Genomic DNA, 20,893 nt, shown 5'->3' on the forward strand with positions numbered 1-20,893 from the left:
GCACTTATGCCAGCCATAGAACTGGAATGTGTGAATGCTTAAGTCCAGTGATCTTTATAAGTGACATGCTTTTGAGCCTCACTCAGGCTCTGCCCATGTATATGTCTATCTGTAAAATACACAAGTTTCAAGTGTATTAGGTACTTAATATAAAGGTATCTGAATGATTTGCAAAATCGTATACTAAAACTGAGGGAGGATTTTGAAATCATAATAATGGAATAGGAGGAGGGGAAGGAAAAGAACCAAAGAGCTATTTCTAGACTAGCACCTTGGGGGGTGGGGGGGACATTCACACATGCCATTATTATAATCATTTGTGCATATAGTCAGTGGGTAAATGCTGACTCCTATTTTATAGCATTACCTCTGAGCACATCATTCGTGAAAGAGTCCATTGTCTATTAATACAGGTTGAACTGAATCAGCATCCTTAGATTTGTAGGTCTTGCAAGTGAGCTTTATTATTTCATGTCTTTTTTTTTTCTAACAGGCCTCTAGAACTATGAGCAATAGGTAGAATAAAAATTCTTTCCACCCAGAGATGAAAAGGACAAAAGGGAAAATTCTCAGTTCCGCAGGTCGTGTGCAGGACTTGGCTTGAGGTGTTCACTTCAAGGAAAAGACAAATGGAAGAACCAGAGATGGAAATATGAAGCCTGATGAGAAAGTTTCCACACAGCTGACTGGGTAAATCGAGGCAACCCCTTCCCCTCAGAACCTCCTCTGCTGTAACAGGATGTTATTGTGGTTTCGACAGATACCACTTTCCTGCTGGGGCTGTATTTTGCAGCTGATACAGAAAGACAACAAAAGAAATACATTTCTTCTGCTGCTTGGTTTGTGTTGCTGGTTCCCTCTGCTTTGTTCAACACAAAAATAGGGGCCTCAAACATTCATGGAAAGACTTTTACGTTGGCTCCACTGAAACTTCAAGAAGAATCATATGCTAGCAGCGGCAGTCAAAAAATATTCAGATATACAGCACCACTATCCAGCTTTCTAGGTCTGCCACAGTCTGGATAGGTTCCGGGATTGTCCTGTCTCTGCTCATGTTCTACCCCCAGTACTATCCACATAGTGCAGAGGTGATTTGTAAAGATATTCAGAGGCATTGTCTGGATAGATTCTTTGACTATCTGAGTCAACAGCAATCCAATAAGGGGGAAAGCAACAAACGCCCTTTAAAACGCCCCCCCCCCCCAAAAAAAAAAAATGGCACTTTTAATGCGTCTACCTGTGCCAAAATAATACATCCTAAAACTAGTTACCCCAGCAGCATATAATATAATCAGAAAAATAGAATATCAGTATTAGAGGCCCAACATACTTGAAGGGCTCTGGCCTCAGAATCGGATCTTCTCAGTTTGTGATTCACTGCTGTGCGTAGGCTCCGATTCTGAGGCCAGAGCCCTTCAAGTATGTTGGGCCTCTAATACTGATATGTATTGTCCAGTATGAGCAGTGATATATACTATTTTCCCAAAATAATACATGCCAGAATTGCACTGTGTAGGCACTTTAGGTGGCCAAATGCCACTATGGACGTAGCTAATGCTGAAGGCCTATAGTGTCTACGGAGGCGCTAGAAACGTAGGCCCGGAAAACCCTGGTCTACATTTGCAGAGGCATGATTCTCTAAAGGGCGCCGTCGTGTGATTGACATGTAATCAGCAGCCGCTGATACTAGGGCCCTATAGAGAATCTGGGCCTAAATGCTTTTGAATATTGACCTTTTGACTCTCTTTAGCAAGGCCACCAAGTGGGAATATGATTTGACCTCATTAAGACAGAGATGGAGAAAGCAAGCCCCAGGGACACACACCTTCCATCTCCAAAGGAATCTAAACCATAGTTGCTATGATCCATTCCATCCCCACCATCCATCTCCACAGGAATCAGCGCTATTGGGTAATTGCTCACAGCCTCAACAGCCTCCTGTGATTTTTTGGGGATGGTATTCACTATTCAACCAATTAGTGTTCCAAGCCTCAGGCTGAAGCATTTTCCCCTGTCTCACAATCTATCTAATGTACTTGGGGCAATGGGGGATTGAGTTACTTGCCCAGGGTCACAAGGAGCAGCGTGGGTTTGAACCCACAACTTCAGGGTGCTGAGGCTGTAGCTTAACCACTGTGCCACACTCTCCCCCCATAAGAATCTTGCAAGGTCTGCAGGATTCCTGCAATCCCAATTCCTGTGCAGCTCTCTACTTTGGATCTAAGCACAGGGAATGCAACTGGGTTGCAGGCATCCTAGGTTCTCAGTGGAAGACATAAAACACTCAGAGCAAAATTTTCCTTATTGGACATCTTTATTTTTAGATGCTGTCATTACAGAGGAAAAATAGAATGTGAAGCTAAGGATGTGTTCTTTTCACAGATGATGTCGTCAGATGGATATTTTGAAATGGTGTCATCCAGTTCTTCATTGAAGACACATCCCTAATGTGCATTCAGGGCCAGATTCTGTACGGGACACCTACATTAGGCATTGCTAGGCACACTAATCAAGGATACCTAGTGACACCTAACTTTGGAATCCATGCACAGTTTTTTGGTTTTCAATTGGCTTAATTGGCATTGGAAATGACTGTGCCAGTTTTCAACCAATCAAAAAAAAAAAAATCAAATTGCCATTTAAGAGTTTGGTTTGAGAAGCTGATATGCACGGACAGGGAGAGGGACCTTGGGGTAATAGTGTCCAAAGATCTAAAGGCGAAAAAACAGTGTGACAAGGCAGTGGCTGCTGCCAGAAGGATTCTGGGCTGTATAAAGAGAGGCGTAGTCAGTAGAAGGAAGAAGGTGTTGATGCCCCTGTACAGGTCATTGGTAAGGCCCCACTTGGAGTATTGTGTTCAATTTTGGAGACCGTATCTGGCGAAAGACGTACGAAGACTTGAAGCGGTCCAGAGGAGGGCGACGAAAATGATAGGAGGCTTGCGCCAGAAGACGTATGAGGAGAGACTGGAAGCCCTGAATATGTATACCCTAGAGGAAAGGAGAGACAGGGGAGATATGATTCAGACGTTCAAATACTTAAAGGGTATTAACGTAGAACAAAATCTTTTCCAGAGAAAGGAAAATGGTAAAACCAGAGGACATAATTTGAGGTTGAGGGGTGGTAGATTCAGGGGCAATGTTAGGAAATTCTACTTTACGGAGAGGGTAGTGGATGCCTGGAATGCGCTCCCGAGAGAGGTGGTGGAGAGTAAAACTGTGACTGAGTTCAAAGAAGCGTGGGATGAACACAGAAGATTTAGAATCAGAAAATAATATTAAATATTCAACTAAGGCCAGTTCTGGGCAGACTTGCACGGTCTGTGTCTGTGTCTGTCCGTTTGGTGGGGGATGGGCTGGGGAGGGCTTCAATGGCTGGGAGGGTGTAGATGGGCTGAAGTAGATTTTAACGGAGATTTTAGCAGTTGGAACCCAAGCATAGTACCGGGTAGTGCTTTGGATTCTTGCCCAGAAATAGCTAAGAAAAAAAATAAAAAAATTTAAATTGAATCAAGTTGGGCAGACTGGATGGACCATTCGGGTCTTTATCTGCTGTCATCTACTATGTTACTTAGGATGCCTAGCAATGCCTAAGTCAAGGAGCCCTCCGACACCTGTCTGAAAAACAGGCATGGTATACTATTTTGATACACCCAAGACACGCCCCCTTTAAATTCTTTAATCCCAATTGTCCATGCTCGTAAATAGTAGCTTTCTAAAATTGCTATGTACATTTCTATGCAATCTATTCTACACATAAATGTAGAGGTTTTTAAAACTGTACATTTTATGTTGAATTGTACTTGCTGTACACCTCCTAGGGTGAATCTCTTCATAAAGACGGTTAATAAATCCAAATCAATAAATTACATAACCTCTCTTGATGAATATGTAAGGACTCATGTAAATCCTAATTAACTTTACTTTGTATATTAACTATACTCTATGTTGGTATCTGCAGCTTATTGTTTTGTTTTATTCTTATACTTTCATATTTGTAAAATTTCAATTAAAAATAAATAAATAAATAACCTCTCTAATGGTTAGAGCAGCAGACAGAGAATCGATGAAGGGGTTCAAATCTTGCAGTGGCTGGTTGTCATCTAGCACAAATCACTTGTCTCAGGTACAAATCAAAAGGCTGACTCTCGGAACTCCCATGGTAAAATCAGCAGTGCAGATCCCATAGTGCTGGAAGAGTGCAGAAAAAGAGCTTTCTAGTGTGCAAAGGAAATGATATTCAAAGTAAAAGCAAAAGCTTGGTGCATGAGTAGAAGAGTTTCATGTCAAGTGCAGTTCTTGTGCGCATGCACCAGGCAAACCAGACTGTGAAGCTCTTCTGTGCCTTTAAATAGAAGCTTTTCAATTTCTTATTTTAAACTATAGATAGATAGGGAGGGTCATTGGGGTGGGCAGACTAGATGGGCCGTGGCCCTTATCTGTCGTCTATTTCTATGTAACAGTCAAAGGCTTGTGTGTATGTGATAGTCGCAAGGGGTGTATGTTGAACTATATACCTGCGTTTGATGATGAAGGCCAGGCAAAGAACAGGAGCGGTGATTGCCAACCTGCAAACCTATCTTGTAGACCTAAAAAAAAGTACAAGGTTTGGTGGTCAACAAAACATATTGCACATAAATACTTACCATGCAGGGTAGCGGTAGGAGATTTGGGGGGAGGGGACATTCAGTGGCGTAGTAAGGGGGTGCAGGCCACCCGGGCACCGTCTTCACGGGGGTGCAGGTGCAGCATCTCTCCTCCTCTCTGCCCCCGTGTACCTCTTTAAATGTTCACCGGTATGAGCAGCATCTTCCATCCGCTGCTCATGCTGGCATTGGCTTCCTTTTGATGTCACTTCCTGGTCTCAGAAGCAGAATGTGATGTCAGAAGGGAGCCAACTCCAGTACGAGCAGCGGGTAGAAGATGCTGTTCACACCAGCAAACATTTCAAGAGACACAGAGAGAACTGAGGAAGAGGAGAAGCAGGTTTAAGAAGAAAGATAAGGCGTTCAGTCTTGGCCATATTTAATTTTAGATGGCAGCAATGTCAGACAGGCCTGGATTCCGGTAGCAATTTCAGGTGTATTTTGCGTTTGCACATTTGTTTCTCAGTAATGACACTTCCACTGGCAGGTTTTAAACTGGAAATGAAAAGAAATCATCTCTTCAAATCTTCCACCATCAACTTCAAGCTGGCATTATTTTTCCAGTGGTAAGAGCAGGGTTTGTTTGTGCGCTGTTCTCTGATCATTGGGAAGGCCGAGCAAATGATGTCATCAACATACCTTTGACTACATTTAAATACAATTTCTGCGCTAATTGGCCTTACCACCAGCGGTAGGTTTCAAGAATTGGCTTGTTAGATTGTGTCCTTGGAGGTCAGGAATGTACCTGAATGTGATTTGCCTTGAGCTACAACTGAAAAAGACTTGAACTAATTTTAAATTTAACCCTAATCTAGACTGAAACCACCTAAACAGCAATTGGCCTCCCGATACTTTATGCAGCTCCAAAAGTTGCAAGCGCAAATCTGTGCACATTGCAGATTTGCACACACAGCTTAATTGGTTAACAAGTCAATCAGTGCCGATAATTGCCAATTAATGAGAAATTATTGGCACTAATTAGAATTTACATACACAACTTTCTAAGTATATTCTATACATAAATTCTAGTGAGTGAATCTGAAAAGGGGGGGTGTCCAGGGGAGAAGCATGGGCGGGTCACAGGTGTTCCTAAAAGTTAGGTGTACTATTACAGAATATACCTGATCCACACACGTTATTCATTGGCAGAAATGCCTGGGCCTGGATGAGGGCTACATGTGATTCTATAAGTGCCTGACTCTGTAGGTAGTTAAGCATATATGTGTGATTATCCACTTTGCCTACAGCACACAAGATGAATGAGTCCATGTGAATTACTGAATTTTATAAAGATTGATTTTGGATCTGGCAACTTGAACTAAACTGGTGGATTTTTAAAATACCTATTAAGGTTGTTTTGGGGAGTCTGAGGGGAGTCTGCTGGGTCAGCAGTCCGCTCACGCGGTGGCCCTTCAGGTCCAGGACCTGTTAGTAACCCTCTATCTTTACCCTTCTTGAACTCCAATATTATGTTATTCAAAAAGCATTCCTAAGTGAAAGTCTACGAATCGTTACTGCACATTTAGAAAACAGAAAGCAGAGTTTTAATATCTGGCTAGTGAAATGCCCCAAATTCTGGGCAGATTCCACAGAAAATGAAATGACATAAAAATTTAGCCTCTTTTAGAGAAAGGAGAATCCAGGAAGATAAAAAAACAAAAGCTGACTACAGAAATCATTTTATATTTTACTTACCATATACCATATAGAACAAAACTGCTCCGAGAAAGGGAAGATGCTGTCGGGGGAAAGGAGGAACTGGAGTGAGAGGAAGAAAAAGGCAAAGTGCGTAAAGTGGGGGCGGACTGAAGACGAGGAGAGAAGTCGGGGAGGTGCTTGAAAAGAAGACGGATGCGTGGAGGTGAAAGGAAGGAGCAAAAGTGAATGGATGGAGAGCGAAGGCATTTGTTCCCAGGGAGAAGAGGGGAAGCAGCTCGCAGGCTATTAATAGCGGTCGTGACGCGCTGCCGACGCCCGCGCTATTTATAGGTCACCGAAGGATGGAAATAGCTGCGGCCGGGGTGGCTGAGTTGCCGTCCGAGGGCAGGGGCAGGGGAATCGGGGACGGAGACAGGCCGCGGGGGCCGACGATCTTTTGGGTTCGGATGATAGTGAGTAGGAAACAATGAGGTGGAAGAGACGAGTGTGTGCAAAAGAGACAAGAATGAGGTAAAAACAATGAATGCGTGCACAACAGGTAAGGAGTGAGGTAAAGGGGTGAGTGTGTACAGAAAGAAAGAAAGAGATCAAAGATGTAAATCTCAGACTGTCTGCAATAAGATACAAAGTATTAGAAACATTCACCTAGGCTCATTAAGAACTGGACCAGATGAGACCCTGGCTCAGGGTGCAAGTGATAAAGGGCACAAAAATCCCAGTCCACCCACCAGACAGATGCCAGACTGGGATTTATCATCAGTGCCCTTAGCCAATACCTCGCCTGGTCCAGCAGGAGGGGGAAACTTGAGAGAGGGAGGAAGGGGGAAGGGGGAAAAAAGAGAGAGAGAGAGAGAGAGAGATACTAGATTGCAAGGGGGGGGGGGGTGGCAGCCAGTGCAAATGTTGATTCAGGACATCGCAGTCCCTTGAGCTAGCCTTGGTAAGCATGGCAGCTTATTTACACATGTATCATTTTTCTCCTAGGACAAGCAGGATGAGTCAGCCACATATGGTTGTGTGGCTGACTATCCTGCTGTCCATGGAGAACCTACGTTACAGGTAAGTAACTACACTTTATAGCACTACAGAATGGTTGATAAGTGTTCAAGGACATGCAATTTAAGTAGGTATCAGAGGTAGCAGTGGGATTTGAGTCCAGATTTCCCTGGCTCTCAGCCCATTAGGCCAGTCCCTCTCTGCTACTGGTTGTTTAGATCTTAGGAGAATCTTCCAGTTGTAACATGAAAGGAAAAGAGTTACATGAAGAGAGAAGGAAGAAAAGAGTAAAACTCTGCCTCAGTGAAGAAGACAGACCACACAGAGTATCTGTCTAATAAGGGTCAAATGGGAAGGAGGCTGGAAAACATAGAAGAATCTAGCCAGCGTCTATAGGTTTGCTGAACATCTGGATTCCTTCTACTAATAGGGAGATCTGGTACTGGTTTTACTGTCTCACCGGCATGAACTTGTAGTTCTGGCTTCCCTAGGGGGAAAAAAGGTCTATGCTTGCTGTGGGGTACAAAGAACCAGATTAGCTTGCTAGAGAAAACAAGTACCCAGCTGACATTCACAATGCCATGGAATAGGCTTGGTGCCAACTTTTCAAAATAATTTGGGATGCTAAATACAACACAAAATTACAACTTTCTGGGCACAGCAAAGAAACTTGTTCAATATCAGGGGTGCACAGCATCCATTAGCACCCGCAGGGCTGGTTCCTGTGCCATGGGATAGGTTTGGCGCCTTGCCACCTGGCTCAAGCAAATGGTGCAGACTCGAGCTCTGGAAGCAAGATACAGCATGTGAGACCACACCCTGCAGGGAGGCGCCTGCATTTGCTCATCAACAAGTGCTGGTAGCCAGTGCCCCCTCTTTGTTCCCATGGTGTATCAGGGCTCGATCCATGCCAAGTTTGGGAGGTGCAGATGGTGGAAGATGAAGCCTCTCTCTCTTATGGTTATTTGGCTGCGTTTTCAAGTCCTTAGCAGATATTCTGCTTCAAAGCTACAATACACAGGTTGAATCTCTATAATACACATCCTACACATGATTCTAGCCCCACTATCTGAATGGCTACAGACCTCCAGTGACTCCTGCTTTTTTTTTTTTTTTTGTAAAGTAATTTTTATTAAACCAAAGTATAAGCACACAAATTACAGAATGCAAGGTCATTTTGGTAAGCCACAATACAACTCCAAAGCCCTAACCCCCCAAAAACACCCCCCGCCACCCCCCACCCCACCTGGGCGGCAGCAGCAGCGAAAACAAACAGTCCCAAAGAGAGCATTGTCAACATAAGATCGATAAGCAAATCATACCTCCCAGAGGTATCGTTGTACAGAAGAAGTAAAGGTCAAACTAAAAGGATACCAGCATTGTCGGAATAACCGACCCTTTTTAGCAGCCATGTCCACAATGTCTTTTCGTTCCAGTAACATCTGTTGAAGAGAAGGTGGTTGAGATGAAAGCCACTGTGTAAGAATACACTTCCTGCCCATTAGCACAGTTTTCCTAATGAAAAGCGCACATCCCGGTCGAGGTGGGTGAAATCGAATCTGTAGAGTAAAAAGAAAACTGGGATGCATCCTCCAGGAACAACCCCAGAGCCAGGCCACGGTAGACACCAACCGTAACCAGAAGGCAGATATCACAGGGCAAGTCCAAAAGATGCCATAGGATGTGCACATTTTCCACAGCAATGTACCTGAGCTCTCTTGGGTGGATAAAAAGCTCGCAGCATGAACTTGTAATTTTGACTCCTGCTTTTAATGCATTCTTAGAGAGCAATACATGAGGTGGCAACAGGGGAACATTTCCACATATCGTGACTAACACCACATCACTTTAAGCTACAAAAACATTACAAGAACAAGTTCCAAGGGTCTCCCCGCTAGTTTCAGCCACTCAGTGACAGAGCTGCCAAATTACCTGTTTCCAGAAGAGAGATTCTTTTGGCCACTCCTGGTTTTGAACTTACACCCCAAAGCCGTGTGGTGGTTGTAGTCCCTAATAAATTGAAGTCAGTGCTGTAAGGCCCACTTGTGGACATAGATAGATAGATATGCAGTTTCTTTAGTCTCTCTAGCACCCGGGGGGCCAAATGCAGCCCGCCAGGTCCTATTTTGAGGCCCTCAGTATGTTTATCATAATCACAAAAGTAAACTAAAACAGTTTCTTGGTCATCTGTCTCTTTAGCTATAAATGACAATATTATTATTAAGATTTAGCTAAAAGGAAAGATTTATAAGCAGGGAGTTTTTATAACGACACGCCTTTGAAGAGGGGAAGGTGAACATAATTTCAAATGAGAAACCAAATAAAAAGGTAATAAACCGAAAAGTGCCTTAAAACAGATGCATCTAAATTGAAAAATCACTCTGGCCTCAAATGGAAGTCAATGCAATTTGATGTAAAAGGAACTTACATGGTCATATTTCTTCAGTCCAAAAATCAAACAAACAGCGGTATTTTGAACCAATGAGTCTTAATAATGTCTTTTTTGTTAACCCCAGATAAATGATGTTACAATAGTCTAGGGTGGACAATATAATAGACTGAATCAATAGCATAAAAGACTCTGATCAATTTCCTTAGAATCGCATAGCATATTTTGATTAATTGATCAGTATGCTTCCTAAACGTTAAACAATGATCTAAAGTTATTGCTAGAATTTTCAGGTGAGATACTATTTCAAAATATTGACAATTCAGTTGGATAGTTGTTTCCTGGATTTTATCATTGGGGCTAGCTAAAAAAAATATTGTTTTTTTCAGAATGAAGTTTCAACTTGAAATGCAAAATCCACAGTTCTACCTTTTCCGAGACATTTGATATCAGATTAATGAATGCACTCAAAAAGGCTTTACAAGGTATTAGTATTGTAATATCATCAGCATATATATAGAATATGCCAAAGAAACTAAATATATGTTGAACAATGTTGGAGCCCTGCAGAGCTCCGCATGAGTTTGCCCATGAAGAGGAATATTTACCTTCATAGGATTCATTTTTCAAAAAGCCACAAAGCCAGTTTTGTACATTACCCATGATCCCAATTGAATCTAGGCAGCTCAACCCAATCAAAAGCACTACTTAGGTCCAACTGCAGTATCAGGGCACTAATACCCAAGCTAAATAAGGTATTACGCTGATTTCTCAGTGATGCTAATACTGTTTCTGTACTATATCCGGATCGAAACCCCGATGGATAATCATGTAAGATATGACATTTTTCCAGGTATTTTACCAATCCTTCTGTTATTTTAGCAAATAATGGGATACCAGTTACTGGTCTATAGTTATTTTTGCATGCAAGAGATTACCTAGAATTGTTTACAATAGGTGTGATTATAATTTGTCCTAAATTTTGCTCGAATTGTCCCTTCTGCAGCTGAACAATAATCCATTTGTATAAATGAGCTCTAAAAGTAAATGATGCATTTTTCAATATCTAACCAACAATGTTTTTTTTAATGTATTTAGAAAACAATTTGCAAAATAATTCCCAATCCGGAACAGTAAATTGATCCCAGATCATATCTGTTCTACGTAGTGATTTTTTTGTGCCATTTGTGCTTGTCTCCAGTCAGTTCCTACTACATGCTTAAAGACATGTCCATTTCTGTATTTGTGCATTTGACATCAATTGGACCCCTGAGGAAGGCGTGTTCACTGAAACTCTGACCGTGTAGGGTCCAGTTGGACTTTTTCATATGTATTTTTATGTCGTTATGGTTTTATTGTGAAAGGACGTATAATAAATCATTTTCAGAACATCAGCATCCACAGGTTTTTGTTTTCTTGTTGCTGGATTGATTCTTCTGTGGATTTTTGGGTCTTCTTTTTTCTTTTGTTGGGTTGCACAACAAGAGTGTACCTAGGAAAAGACAGCATCTTAAACACTGCAGTGAGCACTAGAACACCAACACATACATTGTAAAACTAAACAAGCCAGATCCTGCACAGTCAATTGATTCTGTACAATCAGTACCAACAGAAAACCATGTCCTTTTCATACACACAGAACGGAGATATACCTTCGCCCAATATGGAATAATCACAAACTAAAAATAGAAATATGTAGACAAAAGTTAAACTGAACCACCAAGAAACCAGACTCTGCATACAATGCAACACCACAGAAACAGTGACACATGTCCCCTAATACTGTGCAAAATATAAAGCCAGTAGAAGTAAATTTGAAAAAACTGATACATAACAATCACCACTTTACAAATTAACAATAGAAATAAAACAAATAATGAGAAATAAGAAAGTAAAGCAACAAAAAAATCTTTCTACCTTTTGTCATTTCTGCTTTAATCATCTCTTCACTCTCTTCTTTCTACACTGCATTTGTTCTCTCTCCCTTCCATTTAACATCTGCACCCCCATTGCCCCTTTCACCCAGCTTCTGCCCTCTCTCTCTCTCTACCCCTTACATCTACTGCCCACACTCTCTGCCCTTTCCATCCACTGCCCACACTCTCTGCCCCTTCCATCCACTAACCACTCTCTCTCTTCCATATGGCATCTTCCCTCTTTCTATGTCCCTTAAATATCCGGTGCCCGTTCTCTCCTTTGTACATGATTCATTTCAGCTTCACCCCTTTTTCTGTCTCCACCCCTTTGGCATCTCTCTCTCTCTCTCTCTCTCTCTTCTCCTTTCCTTCCCACTCCACACCATGGTCTGGCATCTCTATCTCCTTCCCTTCCCTCGCCCATTCCCTGGTATCTCTCTCCCTCCATGTTCTGGCACCTCCTTCCCCTCTGGTCTGGCATTTGTCTCCTTAGTTTCCCTTCCCTCCCCCATGCCCTGGCATCTCTCTCTTCTCCTTCCAACTCCTCCATTATCTGGCATCTCCTCTTCTTCCTTTCTCTCCCTCCTTCCTTCCTTTCCCTTGGTCTTGCATCTGTCTCCTTCCCTCCCCTGATGCCCTGGCATCTCTCCCTCCCCCTCCATGGTCTGGTATCTCCTTTCCTTCTTTCCTTTCCCTCCTTTCCATGGACTTGGCATCTCTGGTTCCTCTCCCTTGGCTTCCTTCTTTCTCCTTCCCTCTCCCCCCAATTGGGTGCTACAGCAGCAGCATTTCTCTCCCCCCCCCTTCCCTTCCCTGTGCAGCAGCAACAGCAGCAGCATTCTCTCCCCCCTTCCCTGTACAGCAGCAGCATTTCTCCCCTCCCCCTTCCCTGTGCAGCAGCAGCATTTCTCTCCCCCACCTTGCCTGTGCAGCAGCAATATTTCTCTTCACTGCCCTGTGCAGCAACAGCATTTCTGGCCAGTTCCTTGCTAAAGCCGGTTTTCCATTCAAAGCCGCGGGCATCGACACCTTGCGCAATCCGCAGCTGCATCGGAAGCCTTCTCTCTGACTTTGTGACATCAGATGGAACTCTTCTGACGCAGCCGCAGATCATGCGAGGAGCCGACGACTGTGGCTTTGAGCGGTAAAACTGCTGCAGGGAAGCCGGCCAGAAACTAAACACCTGCCGGAGGGAACACAAGCTGGGTCGCGGACACCCCTAATTTAAAGTTTACTGCCGCTGCTGCTATGGACGGCTGTGCACCTCCTTGGGGCATGAACCTGGGGTGGACCTCCCCCCCCCTTGGTACGCCACTGTTTAACAATAGTTCACTAAAATCCAAAAGTAGCTTCTGCAGTTTTATAAATCATTGAATTTAGTTGCCAGTTGTCTAAGATGTGATATTGATTCTAGTCTCAAGTTTTTAGAGAATTACACAGGGACAAAATTTATACCTGTCCCCGTGAGCTCTGTCCCTGCCCCTTGGACTCTGTCCCCATCCCCGCCCCATCTCCGTGTGCTCTGCCTCTGTCCCCACCCCGCGGGTACTGCTGGTGCCTGTCCCTGTGTCATTCTCTACTGGCTAACTCTTTCAGGGCATATCACATTTAAACTGTTCACCATGCTCCTCAATGGCCCCTTCTTATCTCAACAAACTGATTATCCCCTACCACCCTCACCATCTTCTGCACTCTGTGGAGAACAATCTGTTAGCTCTTCCCACCCACCAATCTCGCCTCTGCCTTTTGCTATGCCAGCCCAAAACTTTGGATCAAACTTCCTTTGCACATCAAGATTTCATCTACCATTCAGGAATTTAAACAACTACTTAAAACACATCTTTTCTTACAGTCATTGGTCAATAACAGAAATGCAGAAACATTGTTTTAGTTAGTTTGTTTAATATGTATTTTAATGGGTTGTATTGATTGTCAATTGTTTGACTTTGTTCTATATACAGTCGTGAAAAAATTAGGACACCCCATGAAATATGCAGTTCTTTCTTACGAAATGTTCACTTATTGATGTCAAATTTTTTTTTTAATTTTATTTATCTCTGGAAAAGAAAGTGATGTAATTGCAGGTAAACAACAAAAATTTTCCTTGATTTACTCATGAAACAAAAGATATCCACAAAAATGTGTATTCTAACTGAGGAATAAATTAGGACACACTACATCCTAATAGCTAGTATTACCCCCTTTGGCTGAAATAACTGCAGTAAGACGCTTCTTGTAGTCATCAGTCTCTGACCAGTCGGTCTGAGGAAAGTTTGGCCCACTCCTCAATGCAGAATTCTTTCAGCTGTGAGATGTTTGAGGAGCCCATTTCAAATCACCCTAGAGCATCTCAATGGGATGAAGAACAGGGCTTTGACTCGGCCACTCCAGGACTCTCCATTTCCTTGTTGGGTCATTGTCATGTTGCAGGATCCAGTTCCACTTCTGCTTTAATTTTCTTACAGATGGTCTCACATGTTCCTCAAGCACCCCCATGTCACCTCTCTTCTGCATGATGCACACTGGCTTCCAATCCACAACCGTATTACGTTTAAAATTCTACTCCTCACTTACTCCATCCTTCATAGACAAACATTTAATTCCTTCCACATCAACTCATAATTTATGCTCAAATCACCAAGATCTCCTAATAGTTCCTTCCACTCAAACAATCTTCTATGATACTACTAGAAAGTCTATATTAACATAAGAATAGCCTTACTGGGTCAGATCAATGGTCCATCAAGCCCAGTAGCCCGTTCTCACAGTGGCCAATCCAGGTCACTAGTACTTGGCCAAAACCCAAGGAGTAGCAATATTCCATGCTACGGATCCCATGTCTTTCTCAATAACAGACTACGGACTTTTCCTCCAGGAACTTATCCAAACCTTTCTTAAAACCAGCTACGTTATCTGCTCTTACCACAACCTCTGGCAATGCGTTCCAGTCCTTAACTATTCTCTGAGTGAAAAAACATTGGTTTTAAAAGTATCTCCCTGTAACTCCATTGAGTGTCCCCTAGTCTTTGTAGTTTTTGACGGAGTGAAAAATTGATCCACTTGTACCCGTTCTACTCCACTCAGGACTTTGTAGACATCAATCATATCTTCCCTCAGCCGTCTCTTTTCCAAGTTGAAGAGCCATAACCATTTTAGTCTTTCCTCATATGAGAGGAGTTCCATCCCCTTTATCAACTTGGTTGCTCTTCTTTGAACCTTTTCTAGCGCCACTATATCTTTCTTGAGATAAGGAGACCAGAACTGAACGCAAATGCCAGATGAGGTCGCACCATGGAGCGATACAGGGGCATTATTACATTCTTAGTCTTGTTAACCATCCCTTTTTAAATAATTCCTAGCATCCTGTTTGCTTTTTAGGCCACCGCCACACATTGGGCGGAAGGTTTCATCGTATTGTCTACAATGATACCCAGATCCTTTTCTTGGGCGCTAAACCCCAAGGTGGACCCTAGTATCCGGTAACTGTGATTCAGGTTATTCTTCCCAATGTGCCATTTGGACGCCAAGTCTTCCAATTTCCTAAGGTCTGCCTGCAATTTTTCACAATCCACATGCGTTTAACAATTTTGAACAGTTTAGTGTCATCTGCAAATTTAATCACCTCACTCGTCATTGCAATTTCCAGATCAGTTATAAATAAGTTAAATAGCACCGGTCCCAGTACAGACCTCTGCGGCACTCCACTGTTTACTCTTCGTCATGGTACCCATACCCTGAAACGCACTTCCCCTGTACATTAAACAAAAGTCCACTTTAAAACTATTCAGGTCATAACTGAAATTTTAACTCTTTATGGATGCATTCAATTCTTAAAACTAGAGCCTCTATTCCCTTCTTTGGTTAAGACTCAATTTCAGGCTCTTTTCATCAAAATGCTTTTCTTAAAGCGAAACTCTCCTAAATGTCTCCTCCCTCCCCCCTTCCATTATTTTACTTTTTATCTTGATGTATTTTTTACTACCTCTTGTTCCTTCCTTCTTGTCATGTTAGTCCCCCTTGGTCTTGTAATCCCCTCTTTTTTTGTCAATTTTAATTGCCCTTTTTTGTAAATTTGAATTGCTTGTACTGTATTTTTGTTTGAATGCTTTTTATTGATTGTAAACTGTCTAGATACTTTTTTTTTACTAGCCTGTATATTTATTTATTTTATTATTTATATAACACTTATATCCTAAGTGGTTTACATTCAGATACTTTATCATATTTCCTTATCTGTCCCAGCAGGCTTAAACTCTATCTAGTGTACCTGGGGCAATGAGGGGATTAAGTGACTTGCCCAGGGTCACAAGGAGCAGCAAGGGATTTGAACCACAACCTAAGGGTGCTAAGGCTGTAGCTCTAACCACATTCCCATAATAAACTTGGAAACATGGTAGAATTCATGGTGGATTCTATGATGGTGAGCTGGCCAGGTCCAAACCATAATACTTCCACCTTCATGCTTCACAGTTGGTATGATGATCTTTTCCTGGAATGCTGTATTTGGTGTACGCCAAACATGTCCTCTTTTCTGGTGTCCAAATAATTCAATTTTAGACTCATCTGTCCATAGAACACTATTCCAGAAGTCCTGGTGTTTGCCTATGTTCTCTCTGGCAAACTTTACTCTGCCCTTGATGTTTCTCTTAGAGAGCAAAGGTTTCCTCCTTGCACACCTCCCATGCAAGTTAAATTTGTGCAGTCTCTTTCTGATTGTAGAGGCATACACTTTCACATCAACAGTAGCAAGAGCCTGCTGTAGGTCCCGTGATGAGTTTAGGGTTTTTGGAGACTTCTTTTAGCATCTTGTGGTCTGCTATGGTGGTCAACTTGCTTGGAGGCCAGACCTGGTCATGTTGGCAGTTGTTTGGAAAGTCATACACTTGTACACTATTTTCCGAACTGTGGAATGGCTAATTTTTTCTGAAGGCTTCAGACAGCTCTTTTGATGTCACCACGGTGTTCACTCTCACTGCAGCAGTTATGAGCATAACAAACTAAATGCATGAGGTTTAAGTAGGGCAAGCTTCCTTCAAAAGAACGATATTCTAATCCTGTGCACCTGATGTGTTATACCTGTATGTCATTTTAGCCACTTTAAGTGGGAGGATATGTGGGGGTGTTCTAAATTTATTCCTCAGTTAAAATACTCATTTTTGTGGATATCGTTTCATGAATAAATGAAGGAAAATGTTTGTTGTTTACCTGCAATTACATCACTTTATTTTCCAGAGATAAATAAATAAAAGATTTGACATCGATATGTGAACATTTCTTAAGAAAGAACTGAATATTTCATGGGGTGTTCTAATTTTTTCATATGGCTGTATGTGCTTTTTAGCTGGCCGGGAGCTGTTCCCGGCCATTTAAACACCTGTGAATATTAGGCCCAAAATGTTTTTCAAGCACACATGAATGACCCAGCAAAATTAGAGAGAATTGATCTCAACTGGTTAGATAGCTTAAGAGATATTAATAACTTCTAATAGGATAGTGCTGTTCCAGGAGAGAGTAAACTGCTATTTTGTGTGGTCTCTTTAAGTCTGGAGATAGAAGACTTCTGTCTGTGTCCCAGATGCAAATATAATCACCCCCCTTTTGCCACATCTGCATTCATCAGGATATGAAGTGTTCAGCGGATGGATAAGACAGAAAGACAGACAGACAGATAGATAGATGAGGGGGAGATGGCCAAAAGGAAGCAAGGAAAGCGAGAAATAGGGACAAGTCAAGACAGATAGACATCAGTGACCTTCAGTTTTAAAAGAAGCGAGATGAATGAAAATTAAAAATCAGCAGATGTGGTGCTTTGATGACTCAGTTCTCCAATCAAGAGCAATCCAGCACTTTCCTCTCTCCTTCCCTCCCTCCCCCTCTGCCAGCTTACAATGACATTTTTCTCACACACACATACACGCACATACAAACACGGCGTACTGTATACTCAGGGCATCCATTTTTACCCAGCTGGGACTATAAATAGCTCCTGCCGCTCGCAGGAGGCTCGAAATAGCACTGCAGAGCTGAATATGGAAAGCCGAGTCACACTTCCGCCCGGCTCCGGCACTTAAGGCAAAGCGCTTTATTGTGCCTGATTGAATCTACGTACGAGCGCCCAGGGAGGAGACAGCGAGGGAAGTTCACTGCTTCTGCTTCCTACATTCTTGTTCAGTACGTGCTTGCGTCTTCTCCTGCCAGATCTCCTCCAAAACCCCCACCAACCCTTTTCACCACGTGAATGGAAAAAAAAAAAAAAAGGCAGACTCTGATTGCTGAAGTCGGAACAGAGTCAAATGAAGGAGGCTCATAAATATACTAAGCCTAGAGGAACCCAGGCATACAAAAGAGGAGGACATTTTAAACAGATGATTGAAATAGCTGAAATAATTAGGACAAAATAATGCCTGCACTAGACAAAACCTCGAATCCTTTCTGAGTGGCAGATGGTGCCAAGCATACAAATATCCAGGGACCAGATGGCCGAATCAAGGTTGATCCATTTTCTGCAGGGCTGGAGATTTCTGCCAGGGCTGTTTTTTTTGTTTTGTTTGAATCGTAGATTCCACGCATAGGAACCAACGTTTGAAAATGATATGGGGGTGCTGAACTCATAACTTAACAACAGATTTTCCCTCAACCAGCAAAGAAAACAAAATACATCTGGTAGTAAATGACCATCCTTTATCTAAATGTCTTCCAGCTTGTTGTTAGCATCATATTCTGTCTTTCTCCGTTCAGGCCATTCATAGAACTTTTCTCCAACCAATCCCTCTGTTCCCTAGCCCATCTATACCACACTTTCTTCCCCCCTGTTTTTCAGATTCCCCTAAAATCTTCTTCCTCACTCCTTGTCCTCTCCCCACCTCTGCACTTTTTAATTTTACTACTGCACAGGTATAATTTGATGTTTTATAGTTGGGGTGGGGGTGGGGGGGGGGCAGAGAGTTTAATAGCTCTTTGCCTGCTGCACTCCCTAAATCTTTTTATCCTGTTCTGCTTCTCAGTTCTCCTTGACCCAGCCTTCTATTTCCCTTTGCTCCCTAACAAGCTCCAATACATTTTTTCCCTAGAGAGCTGCTGTTCTGTGCATATTTAGTTGACCAATCTCTTCACTGCTTTCCACTTTTCACTTTCCTCTACAGGTGAAAGACTTCCTTTCTCATTGGAAGCTTTAACTCATCTTCAATTTGTGACTCCCTGTTGACCACAGGCATTGATCATTTCCCTGCTCTGTTCTTCCTAGCTCATATTCCTGTTTTCTGGGACTGTTTCCCATCCCCTTGTGCACTGCAGCACTTCTCCTGGTATCACAGATCCCAGGCCAATGGTCACCCTCTACCTGCAGAGTCATAAGAACATAAGCAGTGCCTCTGCTGGGTCAGTCCGGAGGTCCATTGCACCCAGCAGTCCGCTCACGCGGTAGCCCATCAGGTTCAGGACCTGTATAATAATCCTCTCCCTTCTATCTCCTTTTCCTTCAGGAAATCATCTAATCCTTCTTGAAACCCAATAGCGTACTCTGTCCTATCACACCCTTTGGAAGCGCATTCCAGGTGTCCACCACCCTTTGGGTGAAGAAGAACTTCCTAGCATTGGTTCTGAATCTGTCCCCTCTCAATTTTTGGGAATGCCCTCTTGTTCTTGTAGTTTTCGAAAGTTTGAAGAATCTGTCCCTCTCCACTTTCTCTATGCCCTTCATGATCTTGTAAGTCTCTATCGTGTCCCCTCTAAGCCTCCTCTTTTCCAGGGAAAAGAGCCCCAGTTTCTCTAATCTCAGCGTATAAAAGGTTTTCCATACCTTTTATCAAGTGCGTTGCTCTTTTCTGAACCCTCTCGAGCATCGCCATATCCTTCTTAAGGTACGGCGACTAATATTGGGCGCAGTACTCCAGATGCGGGCGCACCATCGCCCGATACAATGGCAGGATAACGTCCTTCGTTCTGGTTGTAATACCTTTCTTGATAATACCTAGATTCTTTGTCACATGCTTGTCCCGAGCTCTGGAAGCCCAGAAAGGATCACAGTTTGAAACCTCAGAAATTACCTACTGAGTGGGAAAACACATTCCATCAGCCCAAGGCATAGGAGCATGCCATTATGCCCTGGGGCTGCCTGCATGATATTGCTCCAGTGGCCAAAAAACAAACATCCAGCTTAGGGAGCCAAGTTGAGACCTGGGAGATGGCTGCAATGTTTTGTCAATGTTTTTGCTCCTTTTGCGATTTAACAACTTTGAACAACTTTCTGTCATCAGCAAATTTAATTATCTCACTAGTTATTCCCATCTCTAGATCACTGATAAATATTTTAAAAAGCAGCAGCCCCAGCACAGACCCCCCTGGAGAACCCCACTATTTACCCATCTCCATTAAGAATATTGACCATTTAAATCGACTCTCCAAATTAAAGGAGCCTGATAAAAGAAGGATGCCTTCCATTGAACAAATGATCTAATTGTCTTTGGTGAGGGAAATTGAATATAGAATTGCTTCCGTACAATATGATCTGGTCTTCCTGCTAGTAATAAAATCAGTTCCAATACCTGGCCATATAGACTATTAAGAATGATAATACAAAGCTTAAAATAAATTCTTGCATTTACTGGCAACCAATGTTATTTAATGAAATATGGTGTAATTCAATCATATTTAGAGATGGAAATAATTACCCGTACCGTTTGTAATCTTTTCAACAATCCTTTAGCACATCCTAAATAATATTACAGCAGTCTATCTGGGAAAGAATATGCGATTGAACCACAAGTGCAAAAACTGACATCAAAATATTCCTGAACTACCCGTAATTTCCTTAAAAGAAAAAATGATTTTTTACTAACCAGATTAACTTGATGCTCCAAGCTCAATAAATTGTCTAATTGAATGCCTAAAATTGTAAGTTGCATATCAAAAGTGTAATTACTTTGGCCAAAGTACGATAAAAGATCTAAACTAGCCTGATCCCGTGGGCCTAGCCAAAGAAACTTAGTTATGTCTATATTTGTTTTAAACTTACGGGTTGTAACCCATTTCTCTACAATATCAAGTACTAACTTTAATGCAAACCAATCAGAATCCTTATTATTATGTTCAAATGATTTTTATTGTTCCAACAGAAAACAAACAATACAATCAGTAACTTATTCCAAGAAAGAACAATGCAACAACCCCCCCCCTTCCCAACCCTCCCCACCCCCGGAGTCCAATGCCATAACAAAAACTGAGAGTCCGAAATCTTCCTAAATATTTAAGAGTCTACTACGGGCATGTGGAGTGAGATCCTGCCAGAAA

General features: G+C 42.4%; 1 long non-coding RNA gene across 1 annotated transcript; it reads right to left on the reverse strand.

The window, feature by feature from the left end:
- Positions 1-4,040: 4,040 nt before the first annotated feature.
- LOC117365037 lies at positions 4,041-6,473 on the reverse strand. Its single transcript, XR_004540343.1, has 3 exons — positions 6,348-6,473; positions 4,517-4,588; positions 4,041-4,190 (listed from the first exon to the last, which is right to left on the reverse strand). It is a non-coding gene; the product is annotated as an uncharacterized LOC117365037 (long non-coding RNA).
- Positions 6,474-20,893: the final 14,420 nt, after the last annotated feature.

The sequence above is a fragment of the Geotrypetes seraphini genome, chromosome 8 (genome assembly GCF_902459505.1).
Source record: "Geotrypetes seraphini chromosome 8, aGeoSer1.1, whole genome shotgun sequence".
Lineage (NCBI taxonomy): Eukaryota > Metazoa > Chordata > Amphibia > Gymnophiona > Dermophiidae > Geotrypetes > Geotrypetes seraphini.